The sequence below is a fragment of the Diabrotica virgifera genome, chromosome 2, assembly GCF_917563875.1.
Source record: "Diabrotica virgifera virgifera chromosome 2, PGI_DIABVI_V3a".
Classification (NCBI taxonomy): Eukaryota; Metazoa; Arthropoda; class Insecta; order Coleoptera; family Chrysomelidae; genus Diabrotica; species Diabrotica virgifera.
Window position 1 is genome coordinate 167,728,535 of NC_065444.1, and position 21,307 is coordinate 167,749,841.

The following is a 21,307-nucleotide window of genomic DNA, read 5'->3' on the forward strand; positions in this document are numbered from 1 at the left end:
AACTTTAGAAATAGAAAACAAGAATAATTGCGTTATAATCCTACGTTAAAATAAATAATAAAAACAGTAAATATAATAAAACAAATATCTATAGTAAAGAATAAAAACAAAATATGAAGTGTCATCACAGCAATTTTCAAATAAATGTTACCAATTTATGCCAAAATGTCACCACTTATACAAATTAAATGAAACAAGTTAGAGTTAGGGTATGTTTCTTTAAATGTACATTAATAAAAATGTTCAAATATTATTTCTACGCGTATGTAATAAATATATCTAATAAAATATATTCCAGTGTACTCTGCAGAATGATTCTAAAAAAGAATACATCTTCCGCCTAAATATTTCGTGTTAGTATCATGTGACGTCACGGGCTATGACGCGGATGACGTGCAACGGTAAGTATATTAGACGAAGTATAGGTGTAGCCAAACACAAAAAGATTTGTTATTAATTTTCTTAGTTGACTGATCCTATGAGTATTGCTGCTTGCCTACCCTCATCGTTGATAAACATCATCATTGTGCAACTTAATTGAAGGGGGTTGGGAGAAAACCGTGGATGTCACTAAATGGATGAAATTTAGTTAAATACGTAGTCTTGTAGATTTTAACAAAATATTATGGCACCATTTCTTCAAATCGGTAGAAAACGATGAATTTTCAGAAATTTTAAGCCTTTTAAATTGACCATGTCGGGAGAAAACGATATTTGTCCACGCGTAATTGGGTGAAAACAGTTATTGTCACCCAAGCACTGCGCGCCTCGTGTATATTTTCGGCATATCTATTGTGATGGCGTTGGTGGACAAAATAAAAACTATATCGTTAAAAGATTTATTCATTACTGGTAACTGTTGTTAAATGTTTGCGGTCCATTGTCATAACTTATCCTGTGAGAGGGCATTCCTACTTGTAGTGTGGCAAAAATATGGGATTGATCAACCTCAAAAATATAATGGTATTGCCTTCAGATCGGGAAGAACATAAATATATTCAAATCTCACGTAAAACCATTTCCATTGCTTGTGGTCTCAGTAACTCAAGATCTTGTTAAAGAGGAGACCAAATTTTTTCCAATAGGTATCTGAAGAAATGCCCTTTCGCAATCCAAAGATGAAGGAAATATTCTGCATCAGTAAGCATAAAATCAAGTAATAGCTGAAATGTTTTATTGCTAAGATAAAGTTTTTAACTAAAATGTTTTATTCCGTTTTCGATGAAAAGCAGAGAACCAAAAAAATACAAATCAGAAAAAAAAACAAAGCAAGAATAATACTGTTACTAAACGCCTGCACTTGGTGACACCCATTGTTTTCTTCGTTAAAAAGTGGACACTACGCCACTAATTTTTTATTTTTTTTTAAACAATTTGACTTTTGTTGTTTCTTCACATTAGTTCCTATTATGAATACATTTTTCTATCACTATATTCATCTTCAATACCTCACAACTAATTTATTTTTGTCGTAAATAGTCTTGTAACTTTAAAATCCTTTTTTCTCAAAATCATTTCTTGATGACATCCATGATTTTCTCCGGACGCCTTTCAATTATATTTTTTTACCGTCTTACCTTAACATTCGTGGTTTTTCCTTTACTTAATTTTTTAATCACAGTAGAGTGATGTTCGTTACTGTTATTTTAATTTCAACAGGTCTTTTACTGTTGGCTATATAATCAATAGGTACCTACATATCAGTAATTCCTGTTGCAATGTCAGTTTAGTCTTGACATCTTTTAAGATTTCCGTTACCATATTCATTTGCCTACGACCGTTTAATATCTGAAGAACGAATCCAACTCAAGTAAGGATCAGATGGTACTATAAGAGTCCGTTAACTTTAATTATCTTTATAGTTATTTTATTTAAATTTTAATAACGGTTTGTCATTAAATTATACTTAAAAATAATAAGATCTAATTAAAATAAATCTTTGACTGACGTCATACTTAACTATTAGTTGGCACAAGTACTTCAGTTGGTATTAGACACCATTCGCTGTCATGTAAGTTTCGTTCTGTGGGGCTTCTCGTCTAACGACGGGAAATATTGGACACTTCGCTTGGTACGCTATGAACGGAAAAGTGGCGGATGACTGATTGAAAAGGACGGAAATTTTAATACAATAGTTTCAAGCTATTATAAGTGATATTTAGTGGCAAATTATTGGTGGTGTTTTGGAGAAGCTAGGAGACTAAGTTTTGGGAGATCCCGGAGGAATTGGAAGTCATTTCATCCGGTAAATTTTTTTTTACTCTTAAAAAGTTTGAGAAAAAGGAACGAATATGGCCGCTATCATGTCATATTAAATTCCTATTGAATTTATTTCTGTAAATGTATGCATCGAAGTTGTTCTTTGAATTTAGTATCTTTAATTATATCCATAGTTCGAAAATATACACTCAGATGAAGATTATCTTGTCACATATCCTGTAAATTATATCATTTGATTTGTGGGGTTATGTCAACCTCATAATATTGAATTCAAATTTTACAGATTACATTCATTATTCTCTATTCTATTAGATTGTGTGTATTCTAGCCACCTTAAATTCGTTCCAAAAGCCAGTATTTTTCTTAAAATTTACAACACATTACATTATCCCATACCATTTTTAATAATAAAAAAAATACCCTTTATAGACATATTTTTCAGATAAAAATCATATTCTGTATTAAATATTGAATTTAAAGTTAAATCCCAAATTAATGTGTGTAATGTGAATCAAGGTCAAATCCATCATTGTTTTTGCTAATGATCTTCTTTTTGTTGTTCATTCTGGAAAAAAGATATCTCATTTCTTTTCCTTTGGCTCTTTGACCTTTCCTTAGATTCTGACATTGAAACTAAAACGGGACATGTTTGTTTTTAGCCACTTGAGGGAAATCTTAAACTGTAACCAGTCCGTCAGCTCCCCTCGCAACTGGGAGCAACCGTTCTACGCCAAGCCAGGTCATTTGGAGACCAGCCTGGAGAACCTCCCACATACCTACTTTGTATCCTGCCCTCTGCACCCCAGAAGGGCATCGGTATATTAGTTGGTACAAGCTAGCACCATCCCTGTGCTAATTCGCCTACCAGGGATTTTGGAATCCGTAGCAAGGACACTCTCGGGGACCATATAGGGTTTGTTTCGGGACACTTGGTATCTGCTAGTGATTGTCACTTCCACTATTACACCACATTCATTTTTTGTATAAGACTCGGGACATTTATTTTGATGATTAAGTTTTATAGTTTATCGCACATATTTTGTTTCAATATTTAAGTTGCATATTGTTTTTATATATCTATAATAGTTGATAGTGTTCCCCAAACCAGTAAACTCTCTGGTCAAAGAGGTTTGAGCTCAGATCATCTTTTCCCCATATGAGATTCTCTTTACCTTTATATATTACCTGAAATTTACTTGTACCATTTATTTACTTAATTAATTTTATATTTTTAGTACTAACCTTGCTTGTCTCCACTTATCAATTTAAATTTATATACTTTTTCCTCTTAATTTGCTTAATTTATTAACTTATTCATATAACTTTTATCTTTCTGTAGTCAATCATAATTATTTAACTTATTTGCTTAACTTTACTTAAATTCATTTAATCAATTTTTAATTATATCTTTGGACGCTATTCCCTTTGAATAGCTATCCATTTTACTTGTTATATTTTTTAGTGACTACGTGTCGAAGCAACTGATTTTTATATATCAAGTAGACCGTAGGTTCACCTTAATGAGGCTAGTGCCTATTTAACTCTTTGAGAGTTACGGAAATTATTCATTGTGAATAATCCTCCCTTAATTATATTCTGGTTCATTAGTTCTCTAGGGTTTAACGTTGCTGTACGTATTGCAATCGTACAATTATTTGGTGAAGGTTGTTATTTAACCTAGTATATGTAAGTGGGGGGGTACGCTCCATATAACAGCTACTCCAGTACTAATGTAACTATAGTTTTATACTTATATTCTTATATATTTATACTAAGATAGGTAATTGAGTCAAATTGTCATTTTAGTGTTACTTAGTTTCACTTGTCATAACTCAGAGGTTGTCAATAATCTAGGTAGTTATATTTAATAAATATTTATTTGTTTTTGTATATCAATTATTTTCTCCCATTTTTGAATTTAATATATTTAATATTTAACAGCAGTGTAAGATACCTGGAAGTTTGGTCCATCCCAACTTCTGGCGCCCATAATTCAGTCTATTGTATTTATCTCCTATATTCTTCCATTTTTATTATATTATTATATTTATTCGATCTATGTTATAAGCATCTCTTTTCATATTCATATTTCTTTTTCTAGTCATCATCCCTCTTTAGTTTGAGCTACTGTTCTTCGACAGGCATGAAAACGAGCCGTACCCATACTTGAGTGTCAAGTTGTTCTCTTGCGAGCCAATTCTATTTAGTTTGCCTCTGTCTTTCCATACTTCTATTAACAGTTCATCACCCTTCCTTCACTCATTTCATTCTTATCATTTTCGTTCTACAAATACTACTGCAAAGTAGTATTTTTGTTACAGTACCCTGGGCCTTTATCATGTGATATTTTCTACATCCATGTTTATTACAATATTTAAAGTCAATGATTCCATGACTATTAGAGTTTAAAGGGTTTTTACCCAAATATTTTCAATTTTGGCGGCTTAGCACGTCAGCATCTTGTGAGTATAACCTATATCTTCTTCCGCCCTGGTCAACATATTAAATTTGGCTTTAAATTATTAGGGTATATTTATTTAAGGTCAGCACTGATGCTGATTTGTTATAAAATAGAAAACTAGTTCGGCTTTTTTGATGTAGCCCTTTTTAGGGAATTTTAATTAATATACCTTTTATAAAGGATTTTACTTAAAACCCCTAAACGCCAACCTTGTTTAGGTTCCATGTACGCCCAAGGGTGGGTAAAAATATCCACCTCGAAAATAGCTAATTTATTGAGAGTTGTTACAAATATTAAAAATGGATTGAACTTAATTATCTTAGGCATAGTAAACACAGCATTTTCTAAAATATTAACATAAACGACGTACAAACCTTTAAGAAAATTACGATGTACATCAAAATTAAAATACCAGTGAAAGTCAGTACCTAACTCAGATTTGTCAATTTTCCCCACATTCTTCCTTTCAGCCTCTTCATTATTGTGGCGGATAATTACGTGGATTATGTCCTTGTTAGCGAGAAATTATATAGAAACCTCTAGTAACAAGTTTTACTAAGGATGGACATTTTGTGCCCATCCATATTTAAATCGAAATATTACTTTTATTTTCAAAAATATCAGTGGAACTAAATTAACATTCAATAAAGGGCAGTCTTTTTAACAATAAATAATTTTTTAAAATTTTGGAACACCTAATAAATATGTGTGGACATTTTTTACCCACCCTTGGGCGTTTAAGGTTTAAAAGTTTTTTGTGATATATGGTATACAGCCAGCTACAGGAAACCGTTTTTCCTTGGGGATCTTAAAAAAATTATAGTGACATTGATGTACCCCATAAAAATTTTATGGAAGTTTTGTTCCCTTAAATCTCCCCAAATTTTTTATACATTTCAATTAAATTATGATTGTGGTAACATTAGTTAAACACACTGCTTTTAAAACTTTTTGCCTCTCAGTACTTTTTCGATAAGCCAGTTTTTATCGAAATATTTTGAATATTTTTCAAATCCACCACATATTTGTATATGGTTAAGTACGATTATGGAGACTTGGTAATAATATGAAAATTTATATCAAATATTATATGCATATTACCTATAATAATATTATATAAAATATTTTGCGGCTATTGCAGTCTGAACTACGCTGGAATTCTTGCCCATACACCACTTTATACTTAGGTTCGATGATCTGGAGTATTTCCTGCATCCTTCTTCTATTTTGGAACCATCGGCATCGGTGTGTATACATTAAGCATTTGCTACGTTTTACGCCCTACATCGTCTTGTTTTGATTTTGTAGGTTTGTCAAGAAAAACTTAGATTTAATTGAGTTCCAACCAGTTTGTAGCACATCCAGCTATCTCCGCCAGAAACGACATCTCAATTATTGTCCCATTCCTACAAGGTTTGCACTCGCTAATAAGCGCGATCGCCTCAATTTCACCAGCGCCACCTCTTTATATCTAAAGGGATGATGCCAATGAGTATGATTATCTCCATTGCATGTACATTTAACGTTCGTAGCGGCCCAAAAATTGCGTTATTGTTCGACAGTTTTGTTCGACGAGCAAGTCCGTTCGAACAAAAATGACACAAAACGGAGGTGTGTGGGTTAAAAACTGTCGTTCTTGCTCGCTTGCAAAAATAATGCAATAATCATTTTTGTTCGAACAGAACAAAACTGTCGGGCAAGAACGCAATTTATGGACTGCTTAACAGGCTTATAATAGTAGGGCCTATTATACAAATTTTGGTTTAAATTGAAAGAGCAACTCTAAAAATTGATTCAATTTATTAATAGGTTTATTAGTTCATATTGTATGCATTATTAAAAATTGCAATTATCTACTTTAGAGTCTTTAGTGGTCCATAAAAATGTTACGCCAGCAACAGGTTAAAAACTTAAGTTGTATGTATAAATATATACCTTAAGAAAAATATGAAAATGTATAGAGGTATGCAAACAGATTGTTTGACTTTTAGAAAATTCTTTTATGCAAAAATGGCAAAACAGTGGATCAAGAAGTTAAAAGATTCAAAATAAAATACAGAGAGAGTCTGTAAAGTGGAATAAATTCAATATCTCAAATACTAATTGTTTTTTTGGAAAATGCTCAGACCCGTCGATTAGTATTTCAAATTGTCCTTTTTGACATTCAATAATAATGTATACAGGGTGTCCCAATTTAGAGATATGACGTCATCATCGATTTTCTTAAATGGCAACACTGTCATTTTGATAGCTAATTTGATAGGGTTTGTAAAGTTATACATAACTGCAAAATATCAAATTTTTATTCTCTACCATTTACAAGATAATAGAAAATAACAAAGTTATATCTGTAATTTGGAATATATTCAATAATTAAAATACTAACTGTTTTTTTGAAAAATGCTCAGACCCGTCGATTAGTATATCAAATTGTCCTTTTTGGCATATAATAATAATGTATACAGGGTGTCCCAATTTAGAGATATGACGTCATCGTTGATTTTCTTAAATGACAACACTGTCATTTTGATAGCTATTTTGATAGGGTGTGTAAAGTTATACACAACTACAAAATTTCAAATTTGTATTCTCTACCATTTAATGATAATAAAAAATAACAAAGTTATGAAAAAGAAGTAATCAACTAATAATTGAATTTAATTATTTCAATAAATTAAGCAAAAACTCATAATGTTGCCCTCAATTATTGTCAAATTGTCAATGGGCAACGTTATGAGCATTTGCTTAATTGAAATAAATAACTTCAATTATTATTTGATTACTTCTTGTTCTTCATAACTTTGTTATTTTTTATTATCTTGTAAATGGTAGGGAATAAAATTTTGAAATTTTTCAGATATGCATAACTTTACACACGCTATCAAAATGATAGTGTTGCCATTTAAGAAAATCAACGATGACGTCATATCTCTAAATTGGGACACCCTGTATACATTATTATTATATGTCAAAAATGACAATTTGATATACTAATCGACGGGTCTGAGCATTTTTCAAAAAAACAGTTAGTATTTTAATTATTGAATATATTCCAAATTACAGATATAACTTTGTTATTTTCTATTATCTTGTAAATGGTAGAGAATAAAAATTTGATATTTTGCAGTTATGTATAACTTTACAAACCCTATCAAATTAGCTATCAAAATGACAGTGTTGCCATTTAAGAAAATCGACGATGACGTCATATCTCTAAATTGGGACACCCTGTATACATTTTTATTGAATGTCAAAAAGGACAATTTGAAATACTAATCGACGGGTCTGAGCATTTTCCAAAAAAACAATTAGTATTTGAGATATTGAATATATTCCACTTTACAGACTCTCTCTGTATATACAAATGTAAGGATTTGTACAGTTATATCTGCTTTACTGTGTTTCAATCGATAACTCCACTTACCTTTATTCGTCTATTCTCCTTCTTTGAGATCCCGTCTTCTCATGACCTCATTTACTTTGTCTCTGTATGATCTTAGTTGATTACCAAAACAGCCGGGCCCTTGCCTTTCTGAGCATTCGCGTCCAATCATCCCTTTTCTTGGCTGCTCTCTTCCAGTTATTCACACTCAGTATCGCTAAAGTCCGTCCTATCTTAACTAGTTATGTTATGGACGATTTGTACAGTATCACATTAGACGATGGGGTGGAAATTAAACACCGTGATGCATTTAATTATCTGGGCATAAAGGTAACTCAAGATGGAACCTCGATACTGCTATAAAAGACAAAACCATACAAGGTAGAAAAGCCATATCCATGATGAACGGCATTCTGTGGGACCAAAAAATATCTAAAGCGAATAAACAGATCATTTGCAATATCATACTTAAAAGTGTAATCACATATGGGAGTGAAGTTTGGCCAATGAAACAAAGAACAGAGAAAATGGTAATAGGCAGAGAAATGGACATCTGGAGAAGAGCAGCAGGCAAATCAAAAATAAAACGGATATCAAATAAGAGAAAAGGATAAATTATGTGAGTCGCGCATACAATAATTAATGACCTAAAAACAAAACAATTAACATGGTACGGCCAACTCCGCCTGTGGTGACAAATGGGTGGATCATGTAGCTCAGGAGTAACCACTGCCGGTCCTAAGCCCGGGTAAAAGAGGAAGGTTGGGTAGTGGGCTGACGACCCACTCCCGGAAAAAACACACTGTTACAAAACCTGAACATTTGCCTCGGAATACAGGATGGAACTTTCGGAAACGACTCAAGCTACGAAACATGGACTATACATTAGGGTGGCCCTTAACATATGTGAGAAAATTTAAATTTTGAAATTTTACCCTCTCACCCCCCAAAAGTGTTCCATTATACATCGAACTTAAACGTGCGAAATTTCATGAAAATCGGTGAATATTTATAGGTGGCCCCGGGTCTGGAAGTTTCGTATATTCGTTATTCATGTTAGTATATTGCCATTATAAAATAATGGGATATATAAAATAATTTTAGTAATTTATTAATAAAAATAAATCATTTCTATGATCTTTAACACCTATAAGAAAGATTCACTACAGTTATTACTTCTTATGTTGTTTTGTTTTCAAGATTTCGCTTTATATAGAGCCCGGAAATATTTTTCGATGCTCCGCGACTACTTGCAAGAGGTATTGTAACTGTTCTCCCTTATTAGTGAGTTTTTGTTAAGGTCTTCAATTAGTGCAACTCCTCTTTCTGTCCTATCATTTGTCGTTACGAAATTCTTCACCATATTTTAAGCTGCCTTGAAACTTTCATCATCTTTCCATTGAACCGGATCTCTTTTTAAAAAGTCATCAGGAAGTCCAAGCATGTTGAAGAATTGGTTGGAGTTTACAATAAAAACTTTTCCGGATCTTTGCTCTCCAAAAATGCACAAGATTTCATATCAGTAGGACGTTTTAGAGGGTGTTCAGCAGCTTCATTCTCCATAGCTGCAACCATTAATCTTTTGGATTCTGGAAGTATCCTGGAATCAAAAAGACTCATCGGAAAGAGATGTTCAGATAGATACCATAAGTATTTTTGAAGTTTTTGGCTCGTTACGATGGCACTTCTTTCGTTAAGAAGCTGTTTCCTAAGTCGAAATCATTGAATGGCGCTTCAGTAGCTAATGGTGCTTGTATCTAGTCCCTCAAGTATACGCTGACTGCGAAGAGCGCTGATTTACAATTCCCTTCGGCTCCGAAGCTGTGACTGATTGGCTGTGAAGCAACCACATCTTTATAGCATAGATAACTTTAGACCTCCATCTCGCCTCTGCATGGCTCCAGGATAATAGAAGCGAACCAGTTGGAAGAAAGTTCAAAAGTACTTTTGTCTATAATTGAACAGCTGTCTTGAATCTTTCGAAAATACTTATTTGGAGGCTAGATGATTTACTAGTCATTACCTCATCAAACACAGATCCAACTATAAGTTCCGAAATGTGGTGGCTGCAGGCTAAAAAAAGTAAATCCTTTCTGGAGTTATGCTGAAGAATGGTACATGTTCCAGACTTCGGCCCTGAGTCGCATGCAGTAGTATCGAAACATAGAGCTGCGATTTCGTGAACAATACCCCATTACTACAAACATTCCAAAATGGAATTTTCCTGGGCAATTCCCATTCCATTGTGTAATTTTGGAACACCCAGCATCTGTTCATATCCACGATTGACATTTGACACAACAACAGAAAGGCGATCCACATGATTCTTGGAAGTTAAGTCCTCCATTAGCTTACCGTCCAAATGAACAATAACAGGTCCAGAAATTAAAAAGTCGTTTTTTTAATTTTGTTGCAATCTTGAATCGAGTTATCTCTCTCTCGCGCTGAATATAGTTGCGATTGATGACTAACGAGTTTACATCATGACCAAGACTGGATACTACATCACTAATAATAAATGTGGCTGTCTTTTACGATACCTGGGTTCTATCGAGGGAAGACGAAAGTTCAGAAGTCATGATTTTGATTCGTGCTCTTTTAGGTAAGGTTTCGCCTTCAGAAGTCGCAGCCACCACAACGCTAGCATCATCATTGTTGTCCAAGTCCATTTAACCTTCACCAATTTTAATATTCTTTATTCCTGTGCTTAATTGTAACTGATAGGCGATTAATTATTAATATCTTTTACATTATTGGCAGAAATTCGTAGTGCATGACTAAATTCAATTGAATGGGGTTTCAGGGGCCCGGGGCCACCTTTAAATATTTTCAAATTTCAATAAAAATTTATATTTTTAAGTTTCTCCATAATTGGAACAATTTTAGGGGGTGAGAAGTAACAATCGTTAAATTTCATTTTTAAGGGCCACCCTACTATACATACAGAGTGTTCCAACGAAAATTTGACCCCCACTCTAGTAACTCAGGTAACTCAGAAAACAAGAGTTTTTTCAGCCTTTAAAAAAACATGTCCCCCTTTACCTGCCCCGCATCAGCCCTCCAGTTTTTTTAAATAGCAAGTGTAGTCGAGTGGCACATCATTTGAAAGGTATTTGTTTTCTCTACAGGACCCCCTATTTTTTTTTTAATTTGGATTTAAACCTTTGGATAACCTTAAATATAATTATGGATTTAACTAATTTATAATAAATTTGTTAAGTCCAAAATTATCTTTTGTAATTTAGTATATCTTTTATAAAAAAAAATATTAAGAGAATAAAAGTTTTGATTCAAAAAGTCTGTAGAATGGGGGATAAAAAAATTGAACGTATTAAATGAGCGCTGAAAGACGTATGTGGCGCCCTCTGGGTAATACATAAATTTTGGTGGAGAATTTAGATTTCTCGTCCCAAAACCACCGCCTATCAAATTTTGTGTTGTTATCCCATGCCTGTCAGGATATATTCAAGAATAAATAAAATAAAAGTTTAACTTTGACACCCTGTATTTGGGTTATTATCAACTTTCGTACTAAGGTAAGTTAGCTTAAATCGACCTATTTTAAGCTTAGGAATTTTGCGTTAAGCTATGGCCCATTCTTTACCAAACACCCTGTATATATACCTAATCAAATTAACAAAATCGCCATTTCACATTTTATTTGCATTAAAATCTACCTAACTTACGAGTTAAGAATAGTTTTTTTTTATTTTAGACGAAATAAAAATTTTCTATGACAATAATAACATAATGCTTTTGCATGATGGCCGGTTTCGATGTTTAATCGATAGTTGTTATCAATATTGAATACCTAATTACCAAATCTGTATGTTGTATGAATATAATTGCAAAATACTACAAAATTTCACTTTTTGACATAAATTTAATTAATAACAATATTTTTAATAATTAAAGTAAATAAATTTTAAGTTCACTCAAATACATAATCGATTACGGCCATCGACCACTTACATTCAATCTTAGTTAAACTGATTATTTAATAATCGCGGCACGTAAAGTAAAATTCTTCTTTCAGTACAATAAAGTATTACTTTACTGCCGCAAATGAGGGTAAATGAGTACAATAATGAATAGCTTTAGTGACGGTTGACGATAAAATTCATTATTTCCAATTTTTATTTTTACAGTAAACTTAAAGACGCATCGGGTATTGTTTCATTATTTATGGTAGGGGAGCCCAAGCGAAGAGTTTTGCAGTTACTCGAGCGGGTCAGATTATTATATGGGGAAAAACCTTGTACCCTGAAAATGTAACCCTACCATATATTGGCTCTTAAAGCAGTGGAGTTCGTTAAGGGGGCGCCGAAAAAAAAATATATCCTTAGGAAAACTCGAAATCGTCAGATTAAGGTAAGGTAAGTTAAGTTCATGCAAAGCAGTGTATATTTCAAAAATCTGACCATTTGAGCGGGGCGTAAGGAAATGGGTGAGTTCCAAAATTTCACAATAAAACAGCGAATATTTTGCGAAATTAATGACAGATCGAAAAACTAAAGAATACCTACTCAATGTGCTTTAAAAATCTATCGAATAATACCAAACACGTCTTCCCACGGAGAGGGGTGGGGGTAAATTTAATATTTTAAATACGAATCCCGGGTTATTTCGCGAAATCAACATCAGATCGAAAAACTGCAAAATACACTTATTCAATATTTTTGAAAAATCTATCTAATGGCACCAAACACGACCCCCACGGAGGTGGGGTGGGGGATTACTTTAAAATCTTAAATGGGGGCCCCCATTTGTTATTGCAGATTTAGATTCTTTACGTCAAAATAAGTAACTTTTATTCGAGACATTCTTTGGAATTATGGATAGATGGCGCTCTAATCTGAAAAAAGAAAATGTGTGTACTTTGTACGCACCTAAGAAGTTATACTTCTATTATATGATTTCAACGAAATCAATATACTTTAAACAGTTTATTTATATTTTATTTAAATAATTAACTAATTTTAATACTCACTACTTTCCAAAAATTTTTATTAAAACAGTACCAAAAATTAAAAAAATAAAAGAATAAAACACACGCAAACACATTGAAAATGAAACAAAGAAATGATTTCTGAACGATAATTGAAGGGTTCGAGGCAAGAAGGGACCTAAGCCTCATTTGAAAAGTTTTGAGTAAATCACGTTTAAATTTTTGACAAAATCCTGAAATCATATTTTTTAATTTTATAATGTTTACCTTAATTTCTTACATGCATAATAAATTATTAAATATATTTTTTCAAAGAAAGATACAAAATATAACTGCATTTTTTAAGAAAAAAATTATTAATCAAATAAAAGTGGCTTTTGACCTTTTTGAAAAAAACAAAATGAATCATTCTAAAAATCGAGAATATACCCACAATATTATTTTTATTAAAAGAAATCGGTTTCATCATCCCTGTCTACATCCTCTGCTTCATCAACTTTGTTATAGTCTTGTTCAATGTTACTTGTACTGATTCCAATAATACTGACATAAAACTGCTGGCTTATGAGAGGAATATATTGTAAAAGTTCCTTTATATCCTGATTTTTTTTATGTTCAGTACTATTGGTCCTCCATATACAGGGTGTTTCATTGGGAAAGTAACATACGTTATCTGTAGAAAGAGGACACTTAGGCGGTCTCAAAAATACCATACTTAATGGTCTCACTCCATTAATAACAGAGATACTGGGTGTTTTATCTATTTTGCCATTTTCTTATTTGGTTCATAACTTTTTAACCACACCGTATCTTTATTTTATATTTGGTACGCAAATATCCGTTCAGGTGTACAATAAATTAATTTATTTACAAATGTAAAAAATCCAGGCCCGGATTAAAAAATATTAGAAAAATATTTCGACCAAAAAACAACACCATGTACATTAAATTTTTTTAAAATGAATTTTTTAGTTGAAAAGAGGATGAAAAACTAAATTTAGTGGTATACTTTGAATTTTCGGCAAAATGATTTTTCTGGTCAAATTTTGAATTTAAATTCTGAAATTATGTGAATTGCGAGAGCTCTAAGTAGAAAAAAAAAATTAAATACAACTTACAACTTGTTAACCACACTGTATATTTATTTTATATTTAACACGCGAATATTCTTTTAGGTGTCCAATCAAATATTTTATTTACAATTATAAAAAATCCAGGTCTGGATTAAAAAATATTGTAAAAATGTTTCGACCCCAAAAACACCCTGTATATTAATTTTTTTTAAAATGGATATTTTAGTTGAAAAGAGGATAAAAACTAAATTTAGTGTTATACGTTAAATTTTCGGCAAAATGATTTTTCTGGTCAAATTTTGAATTTGAATTCTGAAATTATGTATGTGAATTGCGAGAGCTCTAAGTAGAAAAAAAATTAAATACAACTTACAACTTGTTAACCGCACTGTATATTTATTTTATATTTAACACGCGAATATTCTTTTAGGTGTCCAATCAATTTTTTTATTTACAATTATAAAAAATCCAGGTCTGGATTAAAAAATATTGTAAAATGTTCCGACCCAAAAACACACACTGTATATTAAATTTTTTTAAAATGGATTTTGCATTTGAAAAGATAATGAAAGGCTAAATTTAGTGGTATACTTTGAATTTTCGGCGAAACGATTTTTCTGATAAAATTTTGAATTTGAATTCTGAAATTATGTCAATTGCCAGAGCTCTAAGAAGAAAAAATTAAAATGCGACATAATTTTAATTAATACCATTATTTAATCTAAATTGGTAAAATGTTAAAACATTTCAGTGTTTTTTTATTATCTGTGACAAATAGTTTATGGCGAATATTCATCTTTAAATAATTAATAAATAATAAAGAGTCAATAAAGAATACATCACTTTAATCAACAAAGTATCTAAAAATTATAACAAAACAGAGTAAATGTGCAGCAAACTATTCAAAACTAAAGTACTTATTCAAAATTACCACCATCAAAAATTATTATGTGCCAAAATGTTAATATTTTACCAATTTAGATTAAATAATGGTATTAATTAAAATTAAATCATATTTTAATTTTTTTTACTTTAAGCTTCGTAATTCACATAATTTCAGAATTCAAATTCAAATTTTTTCCAGAAAAATTATTTTGCCGAAAATTCAAAGTGTACCATTAAATTCAGTTTTTCAGCCTCTTTCCAAATGCAAAATCCATTTTAAAAAAATTTAATATACAGGGTGTTTTTTTTGATCGGAACATTTATACAATATTTTTTAATCCGGACCTGAATTTTTTTTATTTGTAAATAAATTAATTGATTGGACACCTATAAGAATATTCGCGTGTTAAATATAAAATGAACATACAGTGCGGTTGACAAGTTGTAACCTGTATTTCAATTTTTTTCTACTTGGAGCTCTCGAAATTAACATAATTTCAGAATTTAAATTCAAAATTTGACCAGAAAAATCATTTTGCCAAAAATTCAAAGTACACCACTAAATTTAGTTTTTCATCCTCTTTTCAACTGAAAAATCCATTTTAAAAAAATTTAATGTACAGGGTGTTGTTTTTGGGTTGGAATATTTTTCTCATTCTCTTTAATCCGGACCTGGATTTTTACAATTGTAAATAATTTAGTTTATTGTACACCTTAAGCGATATTTGCGGGCCAAATATAAAATAAATATACAGTGTGGTTAAAAAGTTATGAACCAATTAAAAAAATGGCAAAATAGATAAAACACTCAGTATCTTTGTTATTAATGGAGTAAGACCCATTATGTATGGTATTTTTGAGACCGCCTAAGTATCCTCTTTCTGCAGTTAACGTATGTTACTTTCCCAATGAAACACCCTGTATATAGTTTTAAGCTTTTTGTTGCCACCAAACTTTACAATCCTCTTACCAACATTTACTTCATCAAACGCTCCATTTAGGATGTGCTTAATGAATATGGAATTTGGGTGTTCGCTGTCGAACCAAGAAGGGACCAAGTCACCTACTAAATAAAATACTTTTTTGATCTTAAAACGTGATATTGACAAACGAATTTAAATATAATATTAGTGTTAATGGCTCTATATCAATAAAAAATTTTAAAACAGATTATTTATGGAGACGTTTTACTAAAAAAGTGAATTTAATGTTATTATAACTTATTAAGACACAACCCACCTATCCTACAGCAAGAAGGTCTCAAGCCACTAAAATGTTTACTTACCTTTTTCAGAGAAGATTTATCACTTTCACTGGAACTCGTGTGTGGAGAATATCTCGATCCTTTACGGAATCATCAGAGTCAAAATCCGAACCTGAACTACTGTATTTTTTCTTATAAAATAATTGTTTTTATTTCAACACTCTTCGATCATGTGTCGCCATGTTGATTTTGCTCTGGCTTATGACGTTCTTCCTTAAAAATTTTCCATGATTTTGCAAGTCGGCAACAAGGTCGTTATAGTCTGGTGGCCACATATATTGCCCAATAGCCGTAAAACTTCGCTGGTGGCTTGAAACCATTGTAACAGAGCCCGTTTTACTGAAATCTTCAAAGTTCAAAAAATGTGGCTTAGGTCCCTTATTGCCCCGAGCCCTTTAATTGTTGACAAAAATTTTAACTAAATACGTATTTTCTGAAAAAAAATATAATAAATATACTTACAACCATAAAATATATAAAAAATTTAAAAAAATAAAAATTTGCATTGGGAATTAGACCTGCCTCTATAAGGTTGGTAAATAATTTTGAACTCACCGCACGCAGAACTTAGCTAGCGAGACATTTGAATGATGTGGGAAGATATAGCAACTAAACGTTTTAAACTGTTTTGACAGTTGCTTATTCTCTTAGTTTAATTAAATACGTTTGATTCTTGCGGAATTAAAATACTAAAATACAACAAAATATAGACTAAAAAAGCAATTTATTAGATATGAAGATTAGTAGAAATTGTATTGGTAATCAAATTATATAAGTCAAAGCATTAACTACTAGATAGGTACCTACATTTTCCAAATAGGTATGTAGGTCCTAATCTTTTATTACAATACTGAAACATTTAGAACTACGTACCTGTTGCTTTTAAAAACTATTCCAAAAGTCACTACAATTATAAACTTTCTTTTTGTGTCTGTCCAATGACGTATTAATAAAATAACCGACAGATTGAACAATTGTTGACAGGTCATTGTAATTACCCAATCAGAGGACGTATAAGGTTTAAACTGCGCCGGGTACAAAGATTTTGATGATTTCACGCACATATAAATTTACTCCCAACGCGCCTAAAGAAGTATAACTTATTATAAGTTATAAGTTAAATTAAAAATGGACAAGTCCCCACTAAAATGGAAAACTTTACTTAACTTTTTTTAGTTTTAGGACCTACTCTTCACAACCCAATAGGTCCCCAAAGCGCTCGAGTGACTGCACATTTAGCATACTTTGCTCCCCTACAGCTTTATCGTTTTGTTGTAAAAATTGCCAATAATTAATTAATACCCTAAGTATTTAAAATTAATTAATATTAACGACGTCTTAGGTTAAAAGTTTGATTAATTTGTAAAGTAGGGTAGAGGTACCGGTTGCGGCCAATGCACCAGTTGCGGCCATCCGTCTATTATTTTGTATTTATTAAGTTGCACTTTTACTCAAATGTAAAACGACATCTCGAAACGAGAAATTCAAATACTTTTGCTTTTAATTATAAAAATTGACAGTAGGTGACGCTGCCGGTTTAAATATGGCGTATTATGAAAGTGTGTGTATGACGCTTCTATAGATTTCTTAAGAAATTTGTTAAGGAACAAAGGTAAGTTTACTTGTAGTTCATTCTCTGTATTTATAAGATATATCCAAATAATCCATTGTAATGTATTTAAAAGGTTTCATTATATCAGTTTTCATAAAATAACTTCAAATAAAATCAACCTTTCATTTAATATTTACTGTGGCCGGAACCGGTACTTGGAAATCGTATTAAGCTCCAGCTTAGGCCATTACTGTGGCCTCAACCGGGTATGCATATTTTGATTTGCGGCCACTGTCGCCAGAATTAGCACATTTTTATTAATTTGAGTATTAAATTAATATTTGAAATAACTGAACCCTCGTTGCTGACATTTCGACATACTGAAATGAAGAACAAATATAGAAATTTTTACATTTTGATATCAACAAAATATTTTACGTTTTCTATAGTTTTTAACTTAAGACAAGAAATTTCAACTCGATTTTGCTTTTATTAATCAACTATTTAATAAAACTAATTAAAAGTTAGAGAATTTCATTATTTGCTTATCTAGAATTAGAAGCCCATTGAAAACAAATGTGTTTCAATATAATTTTTTTTTCAGTGACAAAATGGCAACAATTAAAAAAAATGAAAAGTGCAGAAAACAAAAGGAATTAAAACGCCAATTGTTTAATTATACACCAGAAGCATTAAAAAATGCTTTAGATGCAGTTAGACTTGGCATGCCTGTTCAAACCGCTTCCAAAACATTTCAAATCCCCAGAAGTACCCTTAAATATAAATTAGATGGTAGTCGGCCGGAAACAACTGGTAAAGTAGGACCAACGTGTGTGTTGGGAGATGATCTCGAAAAAACATTATGCTCATGGATGAAAACTTCGTGTGAAAGAGGTTTCCCGGTGACCAAAGATGGACTGTGCTATTCTGTTCAAAAATATTGAATGAGAATAAAAGAAAAAATCCTTTCACCAACAATCGGCCCGGCCGCAAATGGTTTGATAGTTTCATGACGCGACACCCAGAACTTTCAGTCAAACAATCCGAGTACATCAGCAAAGCTCGTGCAGCTATTACACCTCCAACAATGTACAAATTTGAAAGAATTCCATCTACATATTTTAAAGCAGCACCACCTCATTGGGGATTGGGAAGTCAACAAATGGATGGATGACAGCAGAATCATTCTTTGAATATTTTCAGAACGTGTTTCATCCATTTTTAATTAAACAAAACTACGTTCTTCCTGTAATTGTTTTCTTGGATGGACATACGTCTCATTTAAGTTTACAATTAAGTAGATTTTGTCGCGATCATGGAATTATAGTTGTGTGTTTATATCCGAACACCACACATCTTACAACCATTAGACGTTTCCCTATTTTTCTCTCTAAAGTGTCAATGGAAGAAAACATTAAGAACCTACAGATTGGACAATGACGGAAGGGAAATACAAAAACAAGACGTTCCGAATGTATTGCACATGATTTTATCGAAAGTATCCTTTAAATCTGCAATAATTAATGGATTTCGAAAGTGTGGCCTTTATCCATTTAATTCGGAAAATGTAGACTACAGTAAATGCCTGGATCAAAGTAAAATCTCGTTTAGTTCTTTAGATCAATCAGTAAACAAGTCTGAAATATCTGAAATATCCAGTTTTAATTTTAAAGAGGGATATCTGTCCTACTTAGAATCGAAGATAGAAAATACAGTTCTAGATGAATTTAAATTTCAATATAATCAAGGACAGAAGACTAGTATTAAACAAGCTAAAATGCTATTTGATGTATGGACAAAGATTAAATGCGATTTGAATGAAAGTTTACCTGTTCTTTCATTCAATTCGCATTTACCAAATGCCGAAGATGTCATGGAATTTCCATTTCCAGAATTTCAACATATTACAGCTGAGAGTTCAGTTATTGAAGATGGGATTAATAATGAGTCATCATTAGTTGTAGATAATTTGGAAATTACGGCTACTGGGGTAGGTAACATACTTAGCGAAATGTTTCCTGAAGATAATAAAATCCAAGAGTTACCTCAAACATCAGTTGACTTAGTTGAAATGTTACCAAGCTGTAGTGTTATAAACATAGAAGAACAAAAATTATAAATAAAAAAGAATTCAGAGTTTGATACTACAATAACATCTGATATTAAAAGTGAATTAAAGGAAAGTTTAGAAGAATCTAGTAATAAAATAAATATTTTAAGCAATATATTAGTAATACCCCGGCCAAAGACAAACGAAAAATCTAAAAAGAGAGAATATGTCTTAAGTGTCTTGACATATGAACGCTGGCTTGCTGATGCTGAGAGAAAAGAACTGGAGAAAGAGAATATAATTAAGAAAAAAGAAGAAAACAAGAAGAAAAGAGAAGAAAATCGACGGAAACGTGTTGTAGCACAAGAAATGAAAAAGAACCTAAAAATATATAAAAAACAGAAAACAGAAATTACTCTTGAAAACACACTGAAAAAAAATGAAAAGCAGAAGACAGAAATTGCACTTGAAAACACCCTGAAAGAAAACGAAAAGCCGAAGACAGAAAGTGCACTTGAAAACACACCGAAAGAAAATGAAAAGCAGAAAACATAAATTTCACTTGAAAACACACTGAAAGAAAATGACTATGTCATTGTAAAATGCGATTACTCATTATATCCTGGTGTAATTACCAAAATTGATAGTAACGATTATGCTGTTTCAACAATGGTCAAAACGTTGAATCACTGGAAGTGGCCAGAAAAAAAAGACGAGCTTATATACGAAAAGTGTGAGGTTGTTCAGACAATTTCTGAATCTAAGAAAATTAATTCTAGGGGAATATATGATGTACCCGAAATGTCTAATTAAAAAAAAAGTGGTGTTAATTACCCTCGTCATCTAAGTTACCTACCTTTAATACGATTTCTTTTACATTAAGAATATTTTTTAGTTTATTTGTTATATTTTATGTGTTTTTTTATTATCTCATGTCCAAATAATAAATGACTATTAACCTACTTTTTATTTACTTTTATTTACACTTTTCTTATCTTCATCTTTATTATTTTTTATATTTCATTTTTACTTTTTTATCATGGCCACAACTGGTGCACAACGTGGCCCCTATTGGTGCTTTTGTGGCCGGAGCTGGTGAAATTAGCTTCGATGATTTTAAATTGTTTTTACTTGAAATTTCTATAATAGTATCCGATGTTCACAGTTTTAAATTAATTTAGAAATATATTATAAAAGTTTAGTCCGTAAATCATTCGAAACTTAAATTCATTTTTGATACGACAAAAGATTTAATAGAAAGTTTAGCTTAAAGTGGCCGCAACCGGTACCTCTACCCTAATGCGTCACTTTTTTTAAAAAATATGTTATTAATGATTAAAGCTTAAAAAACTATTAGACCAGTAAGGATTTGTGAAAAAACGTCTATTTTTGGATGTGGAAGGTGGCATTCGGATTTTTGCAGATAAAGTTAGGTGACACCTTCAGTAATAATAATTGACTTATGCTTCTTC

The 21,307-nt window shown here is 31.6% G+C and overlaps 1 long non-coding RNA gene across 1 annotated transcript; it reads left to right on the plus strand.

Moving 5' to 3' along the window:
* Window positions 1-1,624: 1,624 nt before the first annotated feature.
* LOC126879702 (uncharacterized) lies at window positions 1,625-4,110 on the plus strand. Its single transcript, XR_007696213.1, has 2 exons — window positions 1,625-2,245; window positions 2,880-4,110. It is a non-coding gene; the product is annotated as an uncharacterized LOC126879702 (long non-coding RNA).
* The last annotated feature ends 17,197 nt before the right edge of the window (window positions 4,111-21,307 follow it).